Source organism: Rhipicephalus sanguineus, chromosome 1 (genome assembly GCF_013339695.2).
Source record: "Rhipicephalus sanguineus isolate Rsan-2018 chromosome 1, BIME_Rsan_1.4, whole genome shotgun sequence".
Lineage (NCBI taxonomy): Eukaryota > Metazoa > Arthropoda > Arachnida > Ixodida > Ixodidae > Rhipicephalus > Rhipicephalus sanguineus.
In genome coordinates this window covers 65,821,907-65,832,188 of record NC_051176.1, presented here as the reverse complement: position 1 = coordinate 65,832,188, position 10,282 = coordinate 65,821,907, and the positions used below count along the sequence as shown (strand labels likewise).

Genomic DNA, 10,282 nt, shown 5'->3' with positions numbered 1-10,282 from the left:
GAGAGTATGAAATTCGTACGTTTTACATTCACAGACGAGAGATAACGCCTGTGTTTGTTCCAAATGCAACGAATTTATTCGTGTCACGCCCTACATGGTATTGTGTCCATGCTGAATGTGATGGCTCATGCCTCGTTGTGCCCTATCTTTTTTCCTCTGTTCTTATTTTTGGCGCTTTGAAGTTGTTCCATGATATCCTACAAACTCTCCCAAGCTTCCGTGCCTTATGCAAAAAGGCGAATAGACCATCGAGAATTTGACAGAAGACCGGATGTTGTTTTTCCTGTCTCATAAATGTTTGTGGTAAAATATGAACACATCGATATTCGTTTAGTGTTGATGCAAATACATTTGTCAAGACGGTTATTATAGCACATCCTCAGCTTTATCGCTTCAATCTTTACTGAACTCTGAGGAATATCAATGCCTTTTACGAAATTCAGGCATTTTAGTTCATATAATTTCCACTTCATGACATTGAATTGCTGCGAGAGCATGTCTTCCTTATTATACCTTCACATTCGTTAGTGCACATAAAATTATATGAATGTATGGAGGGAGCGAGAAACAAACTGTAGTTCAAAAGCAGATAACCACGGTCGTCCCTAGATGGACGGCTTCGACAGCACCGGTCACTGTGTTTCTTCGTCGCCCGGTCGCGCTCTGTACACCAGTCGAAACTTGTCCTATGAGCGCGAGATATAGTTAAGCAAAGTTGAAAGTTGGGCGAGTTGACCAGAGAAAACATCGAAGCTATCTACGTCACTAAACGAAATTAGACTTGTATCAGCCAGGCATCAGTTGTATTAACCGATTGTGAAGTTCCTTTTTGGAAGATCACCGAAGGCTGTTGTAACTTTGTATAAGTGACTGTCATTAAGAAAGAGAAAATAGACAACCACCCGTATTGTAGCACGAAGCCACAAGGAAATTCATACGGATTTCTCAGAAATAATGCCTCTTAGTTGCCGAAAAATTCGTCCTGGTCCGGGGTTCGAACCCGGGACCAACGCCTTTCCGGGGCGGTCGCTCTACCAATTGAGCTAACCAGGAAGCTAGCAACTGGCAGCGCGAGGGCGAATTCATCGACAACTCGAAGCAACTGGACACATATTGCAAATGAATTCTGTGGAATCCCGCAAGCTGGCGGAAGGGTTAAGAATATGTGTGCAGTGTTTCCCGCCTTCTAATAAATGCAGTTGTTATACGAAAAGATATTGTTTTTTCTTTTCAAGCTCAAACAGTTTCTGAAACAGCAATTGGTTTGAGCGCTGATATTTATCGGTGTTAGCTTTTCTAACGTGCTCGCTATGTGAAGTCGCGCACGCGAAAAAAAAAGAGAAAAGTAGCGGTTGGCGCAGTTTTTCAAGATGTCGTCCCACCGGAATGTCTGGCTTGGCTCCCGGGTGTCGGATCGTCAAAAGGAGCTTCTGCTGGCTTTTATAAAAGAGCACCCACAGATACCTACGCCGTCGTGAGGACCGGGACGACACGTGACAGTAGCTGGTAGCGCTTTTGAACTAAGAAGTCCCTGCGCGTAAGACCACAGCCCAGTGGCAGGCCCGTTCATTTTGTTCGCACTGTTCGTTTCGAGTACAGAAAGCGACGCCGCACTCGCTCACGTCTTCAAACGCATCTCGCACCTCCAACCGCAAGAGAAGCAGACGTCGCAAGCGCCATTTTCTCAAAATCAGACGACATGCTCATTATGACGCGGTATGACGTCACCAAAAAATAAAAGATCAAGCAAAAAGAAAAATGGCTACGCCCTTCAGAGACGTGGTTTTTTCCGGCTTCGGCCAATCGCGTACACCGCCAGAATGGGTGCAGAACGAACGGCGCAGAACAGAGATCTCCGATCACCCCACTCGTTATGCCGCGATATGACGTCACCAAAAAAGAAAAGATCAAGCAAAAAAAAAAAGAAATGACGACACCCCCCGGTCTTGAGTGGCATATGCCGCTTCAGCCAATCAGCGCGCTTGTGCTTCCCCAGGAGAACGAACAAGCGGAGCGAACAGATCTCCGATCGCCCCCTATGTATATTGAACCTGTCTTTTTTTGTTGTTTCAAAATAAACTGGTTTTGAGTGCAGCGGTTGTCCTGTCGAATCTTTCCTTCTTTTTTTTGCTTTTTCCGTGCGCGACTTCACACTTTTAAAAAAGTACGAAATGGACAGCCGAAAAGTAGACAGCGTTTGAAGGCAAATGGTGCTGAGGTCTCGTGTGAGCATCATGTCGATAGTTACTGCTTTTGCTATTAGAGCACACGTTTTTGTCCAACTAACTCCTGATATTATTTGGCATGAACTTGTACCTAGCCCGTAGAAAACGGAAATGCATGCCATAGTCGTCACCATCGTCTTCATTCTCCTATTCAGTAACTAGCTCTAAGTAAAATAAGGCCTTGCGAAGCCATATCTAACCGCGTTTCCCTGAAGTCCGCTCTGACCTAAAGGTTATCCGAAGATTGCAGGCTCGGTTCATATCTGAGGCAAGTTGATTGGTCATAGGCTTTAATTCTTTTTTTCATTTATGTCATAATTACTACCCTACAGTTAAAAAAAAAGTAGTGTTCACTAAACCTTCCTTATCTACGCTGTATGTTAGTTCAATTACGTTGTGTTTAAAAATCAATCAGTCATCCCTCTTTCATTCTAAAGGTCACTAAGGGGCATGCTTTACTCGTCCTCTTACTAGTCCTCAGTGCTAATTGATGTGTCAGCAGAATAAAAAAATATTTTTCGTTTAAAGATCAAAGTCAGATGCTAAAGGTAGCATCTCCACGTAAGTGGAGGAAATAAGCAGCCTCCTCACAGCCCGTTATTTACAAAACAAAAACGTCTTAGGACTGAATTGTTCGCAAGAGAAATCTTCAGCCAATCGTGATGCTGCACGTATCGTCACCGACGTTGAAAGCCACTGGGAAAGAACGTTACGAACTGAAAGCTCTGCGAAGACGACCCCGGAGTCTTCATCGTACGAGCCGTTTCCTAGTGACCAAAACATAGAGGCGAAGCTGTAAACTTCGTCACAGGTTGGATCTATTTAAGCTGCATTATGAACTTCAGCATAAACTCGCAGTATGCAAAAGCCATTTTGTGGCAGCTTTTTTTTTTTGTTAGTGAATATACACAATGGTGTAGATCATATGAATGTCAATTTTTCGAAAGCTTATGGCAGTAATAAACTTAACCTACTTCTATTTATCTTCACAGGCATCCGACATTATTTTACGTTGTCGCTTCTCATTTTTGTGCAAGTCACCAAGCGAACGCCGTGGAAATGATGAGGCCATTCTTGCAGGCTTCATATTATCACACATCGCCCAATCCAATGCCTCTAGAAACCGCATTATGTTGCTCATGAATCGTGCTGCTTGCGAGCAAGTCCTTCAAAAGCCCAAGTGGTTTTGGAATTTTGTTTCACATGGCTCTCGAGTACTTGCTTAAAATTGTGCGCACGCACTACGAAAAGAAAGAAAAGTAATCATCGGAGTTTTGTGAGTGGTGCCGAAGAATGGAATGCAGATGACGAATGCAAATTTCTCGAGCGCAGCGCCTCGCTCCGCGTGTTCATAGCTGAGAGGCCGACGGAACGCCTACGCGGAATTTCGAAAGAGCTCCCAGATGGTGCGCAATCGGAAATTCTGACCACGTCTTTTGTCAAGTAAGAATTTTCAGGCGGTCAGCTTTCCACGAATTACTTGAATATTCAACAGCACTCCGTTCGACGTCTGTCCTTGCACAGGCGTCGACAGAATTCAAGAGCGGTCTAGATGTAGTTCAGGATTCATCAGCAACCATAGCGCAACAAAGAACACGGGACAAGGAAGTGACCAGGACAAGCGCTCACTATCAGCAAAGGTTTTTATTGCAGAAACAGAGCATATATAAGCACCCTTTGAAGCTGCAATAATGAAATGAAAGAAGGTGATAGACACGTGCCAAGAATTCATGCTCCTTCACAGATAAAATGACAGACGGAATACTGACGCATCTGTTACCTGCCCTGGCTATCTCTGACGGCTCTGCGATTTCTCTGGTCGTTTTGATAGTGAGCGCTTGTCCTGGTCACTTCCTTGTCCCGTGTTCTTTGTTGCGCTATGGTTGCTGATGAACGATGAATAACCAACACGTCCAAACGTTCTCCCTTCTGTAGTTCAGGAACTCTCTCTTCGTTTTTGTGTGGTTATAAAAATTTGTATCTTAATTACAATGTGAAAAGCAACAAAGCGCTAAAGGTATCGCAAAGGCTAAAGGTAAAAATAAATTACTGTTTCGTCAACTACTTTGTTATGAAGGTGGTCAAGACGTGTGGATTTCCTCTAAAGTTATATATTGATGAGCGCAGAAAGAAAATATTAGGTGAAATCATAGAGTTACTACATTCATAAGATGATTGGCACATCCATAAGATCAGATCAACTAGCTCAAGACAGATGCAATTGTATTAATCAAATGCGTCTTCCTCGAGCATTATGAAAAAGGTAGTTGTTGCTGCTGCTGTGGACACTGATGATGATGAGAGCACTGTGACAGCATCTCCTCTGTTTTATTGGCGACCCCTTTGAGTCTCCTCATTACGCCGTTCACTTACAGGCGCTATCTAGGTGTGCTTTAAATGCGAAGCAGTTCTCAGCAAACTTCTGCGACGTTGAGAATATCTATCTATCTATCTATCTATCTATCTATCTATCTATCTATCTATCTATCTATCTATCTATCTATCTATCTATCTATCTATCTATCTATCTATCTATCTATCTATCTATCTATCTATCTATCTATCTATCTATCTATCTATCTATCTATCCGCCAACGACTTTGTGCTCTCCTGGCCGTTTCGTTAATGGGATGCATGTCAATAACGGTATGGCATACAATTACTAGCACGCGTTTATACCATATCAAAATCGTCACATCTGTATCTTTCTTCACATCTATATCACAACTGCTACAATACACTTAAAATACTACAATTAAAGTCGCCTATGCCTTCCTTGGCTTCATTATCTGCTGGTTTTCATTCAGGTTGCGTGAAATAAATGACAGGTGGTAATACCAGGTGGTAAAGCGCACTACACTCTAAAAAAAAAGAGTAAAGAAAACGCCAGGCCTGCGCTGAAACCGCAGCACAGTCACAGCGAAAGCTGGAAGCGCGGCGTTTCTAGATACTGTTGCAAGCTCTCCTGGGGCTACTAATACAAGTACACTAGCAAAGTACCCACTACGCCATAAATAAGAATTTTTGTGAAGTTGGGAAGCACCTATTAAGCCATTATTCGTCATCCTGCGGAGAAGCGAGGCACCAGCTAAACGTCTGTAAGGCATTATGTGCACTTTGCTGACGCGACGACTGATGACGATGAAGAATTTTGGCTCAGCCCTTTGTAATGGCCCACCGGTGATGCAATATGCATTGGGTAACAGCCGGTCGCTATGTAACTCTCCCACCATGCTGTATAACATACGTTGATGTGGGAGAGAGGGGAACTTTACTGAGACCCCGAGGAAATGGATCATGCGCTTATGGGCTTCCTTGGCAACCAATACAAGTGCATTTGCGAGGAACCCACTACGCTATAAATCATTGCAATATTTAGGGGCGAAGCTCCTCTTAGTCTAACCTTGTCACGCGTCCGGCGTAAGGCGTAACCGGCAGTATACTACGACCCATCACTGATCCTTTGTAAACTTCGTCTTTGCAAACATCCCACTGTGATCCATCACCGATCCATCACTTCACCGACCATAAAGCCGTTATAATGAAGGGGGAACGGAAGCCACATCTAGCTACCACTTAAGATTAATAAAATTTCTTCTATAAATATATAGAGTGTTTGTCAAGTCTTTGATGATGTACAGGGCTATCACTTTGATTACTGCTGGGCGAAACCACTGAAGATTTCACGGTGTAACCATGATTGCTTCAGGAGCTTAGCCCAAGCTCTTCATCATTCACCCGTGGATATGCTGTGAATTTTTTAGAAGTAGGGAAGCAGGCACTATGCCATTTTTCTTCATTGTACAGAGAGCCGTGGTACCTGCTAAACACATGTAAAGCATTATGGGCTTTGTTGATGCTGTGCCTGATGATGATGAAGAATTATGCGGTGCTCTTTGTAGTGGGTTGGAAGCATTCAACAACGTACTCGTTGCGCAATTCGCATTGTGTGACGCCTGGTTACAGAATTCGCATTGTGCGACGCTTGGTGCTTATTGTACTATTCTACCACGCTATTGCATATGTTAATGTGGTTCCTTCCCGACATGAAGCCTGTATAGGACATTTTCGCAAAACAGTTACAAGCACCGGCATGGCTCAGAGGTTGAATACTGGGCTCCCACGCAGAGTACCCAGGTCGAACCTCGTTCCATCCTGGAATTTTTTTCTTATTTCGTTTTTTTTCCTTATTTCGAGCTATAGTCGTTACGGACACCGGCGGCGGCGGCGGCGGCGGACAACTACGGCGCCAGAAACGGCCGCCGAAATGATCTCATAACAGCTTTCGCTGTAAAAAAGCATCACAGCACCGTGACTCTAGCACCGTGACTCTCTTGGGTATCCGTTTGACCCCTTTTTGGAAGGTAGCAGCAGAATAAGAGAGTTAGCATTTTTGCGGGAGTCACGGGACTCTCGTAAAGTGCGTTTCGGTGGGCTTGCGTGATGAAGGCACCGCCGTATACGCCGTACATATGCCCCGGGGCGTTTGCCGTTCAGCGTCGTTGTGGCGCTATGACCCGTGGCTCGCTCGCCGACGCAGCCAGCCTGGCTGGCGCTGTGCCTCCACCTCCTCCCTCAGTCTGCTTGGTCTTTTGGAATGCGTTGCGTTTGTTGTGCGGGTTGTGTCAGTTGCTTGTCTTGCAGTTTTGTGTTCAAGCGAACATGCGCATCTTCGGTGGCGATGACGCCAGGCTCCATGCTCGAAGTGATGCTTGGAGGGCGGGATATTCATGGACACGGAAAACGTGCGCCTGTTGACGGTGAGTGTACTGCTTTCGTAGGTACTAATTATACAGCTTTAGCTGGGCGTCTGCAATAGCTCTGCGGAAGTAGGCTGCCAGGAATTTCAAACAGCAGCCTGCGCACGCGGGGCTGTTGCGGATGTCCAACTCAGCTAAAACTACCAGTTAACGAGTTGACACCGTTATGCGCGTTGCTGTACATGCTCCCATAAAATGAGCGATGCAAACAATTATCAAGGGTGATTGTTTCCTGATCGCACATTGTGTCTGCACTGCTGAAGCTGGAAGATGTCGTTTTGAGATGCACTTTAGCCTGCTTCATAATAACATTTCCATCGACATTGAGTGTGCACACGCTTCCGCGCTTGTGAACGTGGAAAAAAGGTCTGTATACAGAACACATAGACGCGCTATATATAATGGTTTTTGTTGGCTTAAAGACGGTAGCTTAAGATGCAGATATAGTACGATGTTTCCAGCGCGTACGCGGTAGTCACTTGACATGTCTGCTCTCGTCCGCGCACGCTGGGTTTCGTTCGGCCGCTCGTGTTCTCATGTGTTAATCTGAGTATTTATACATGGGTTACGTTTTTAAAATAGGCGGTCACTAACCGCTCACGACGTGCCCCTGACGGCCGGAGGATGCGCTTGGGTGTTGGAATATGCCGGCGAAAAGCTGGGCTTATTCTCAAAGCAAATTTTGAAGCGATTTCTCAGAAAAGAAGTGCTTTCATTCGTGCATAGCCAGGGCCTATTGCGAAACGAAGTTCCCGCCTTCTTTACGTGCAAGCTTGTTTTCGTTGCGAAATTATTAAAAAAAAAACACGTGTCAGATGTATGTGCAGTAACAATGTGTTGAACAAAGGGTGGTTTAAATACAAAAAAGTCAGAGTTTCGCCGCAAGGGCGAAGCAATGAATGCAGTAGCAAGAAACTAATGCTATACGAAGCGAGGCTCGCCAATGGATACTCTCAGTTTGAACAGCGCTCCTGTTGCAAAGGCGGCCGAAGCAGCGAAGGAAACTAGCGTGCTTCAAGTGTCGAGCTGTGACACTTAATAGTTCGCGCTCATCTTCTGTTTGTTCGTTTAGCGGCGTCCCTTGAGCTCGAGTGACTTTCGTACGCTCCGTAACATGAGCACGGACATCACGGCGAAAGCTTGAAACATCCCTCTTCCCCTCACCACGAGAAAACCGTGCGAGCGGACAGCGGAAGGGCAAGGTTCTCACTGCGCAAATATAAGAAGCCAGCGAGCTCGCCGACGGCTTTTAAATGCGCCCGTCGCGCTCCTAGCGCCATCTCGCTGGTAATGAAGAAACGCTTATACGCGCCTGCCATCCCCGAGTCCGTCAAGCGGTAAAGGGTGTGTATATAACGCTCGCAGTTAGCTACATGGAATGGAATGTCTGGTGAGGCAGTGTATGTATACAGATCGATTTAATCTAAAGTGTCCATGATAGAGCTGAAAAATAAATTTTAACCTCGATATTATTGTGCGATGAACTATCGTCTGTAGATTAGCTTTCATAATTAACTGGCTAACGCTGCTCTTTCTTGAATAATCTGAAAAGGCGAACCGAACCGCCAGTTTTTGTACTCGCTCCAATTTATCGATAAGATATTTCTGGTGTGGACTCCAAACTGAGTCCGCGTACTCTAGGCCAGGTCGCACTAAACATTTGTATGCTTTCAATTTGACTGATGATGGTGCCCCACGCAGTTTTCTTTTCAGCAATGTCAGTTTACCATAAGCTTTCCATGAGCTTTTTACCATGAGTTATTCCTCAAAATTACCCCCAGATATTTGATATGCGAAGTGCTGGATAATGTGGTATTGCCTAGTGTGTATGCGAATTCAAGCGGGCATTTTTTACAGCGAAAGCTGTTATGAGATCATTTCACCGGCCCTTTTTGGCGCCGTAGTTGTCCGCCGCCGGCGCCGCCGGTGTCCGTAACCAGTATCGCTTGAAATAAGAAAAGAAACAAAATAAGAAAAAAATTCCAGGATGGAACAAGACTCGAACCTGGGCCCTCTGCGTGGGAGCCCAGCATTCAGCCTCTGAGCCATGCCGGTGCTTGAAACTGCATTGCAAAAAGGTCCTATACAGGCTTCATGTCGGGAAGGAACCACATTAGCATATGTAATATAGCGTGGTAGAAGAGTAAAATAAGCACCAAGCGTCGCACAACGCGAATTCTGTAACCAGGCGTCAAACAATGCTAATTGCGCAACGAGTAGGTCGTTGAATGCTTCCAAGCCATTACAAAGGGCTCTGCCATAATTCTTCATCGTCATCAGGCACAGCATCAACAAAGTGCGCATGATGCCTTACATGCGTTTAGCAGGTACCACGGCTCTCCGTAGAATGACGAAAAATGGCACAGTGCCTGCTGCCCTACTTCTCAAAAATTAAAATGATTTATAGCGTAGTGGGACCCTCGCAAGTGCACTTGTATTGGTTGCCAAGGAAGCCCACAAGCGCATGAACCATTTCCTCGGGGTCTCAGTAAAATTACAATGATTTATAGCGTAGTGGGTTCCTCGCAAGTGCACTTGTATTGGTTGCCAAGGAAGCCCATAAGCGCATGATCCATTTCCTCGGGGTCTCAGTAAAATTACAATGATTTAGAGCGTAGTGGGTTCCTCGCAAGTGCACTTGTATTGGTTGCCAAGGAAGCCCATATGCGCATGATTTATTTACTTGGGGTCTCAGTTAAGTTCTCCCCTCCCCCCCCCCGTCTCTTTCCCACGTGAACGTATGTTATACAGCATAACGGGAGAGGGAAGTAGCGACCAGGCGTCACCCAATGCAAACTACATAACTGGTGGGCCGTTTAAAGCTTCCAACCCATTACAAAGGGCTGAGCCATAATTCTTCATCGTCATCAGTCGTCGCGTCAACAAAGTGCACATAATGCCTTACAGACGTGCAGCTGGTGCCTCGCTTCTCCGCAGAATGACGAATAATAGCTTAGTAGGTGCTTCCCAACTTCACAAAAATTGTGATTTATGGCGTAGTGGGTACCTTTCTAGTGAACTTGTATTGTAGCCCCAAGAGAGCTTACAACCGGCTCTAGAAACGCCGCTCTTCCAGCTTTCGCTGTCACTGTGCTGCGGTTTCGGCGCAGGCCTGGCGTTTTTTATTAGTGAATGATATGAATTGTGTCTTCGTAGTGTTTAGCCTCATACCCCATACATTGCACCATCCCTGAATAGAACCAAAAGATTCATTTAGCCTAAGCTGATCTGCATGACTGTGTCATGCAGATCAGCTTAGGCTAAATATATGACGCAATCGTCCGCGAACAAGCGTAT

The 10,282-nt window shown here is 45.4% G+C and overlaps 1 non-coding gene across 1 annotated transcript; it reads right to left on the bottom strand.

The window, feature by feature from the left end:
* Window positions 1-979: 979 nt before the first annotated feature.
* Window positions 980-1,053, bottom strand: Trnas-gga (transfer RNA serine (anticodon GGA)). Its single transcript has one exon. It is a non-coding gene; the product is annotated as a tRNA-Ser (tRNA).
* Between the last annotated feature and the right edge of the window lie 9,229 nt (window positions 1,054-10,282).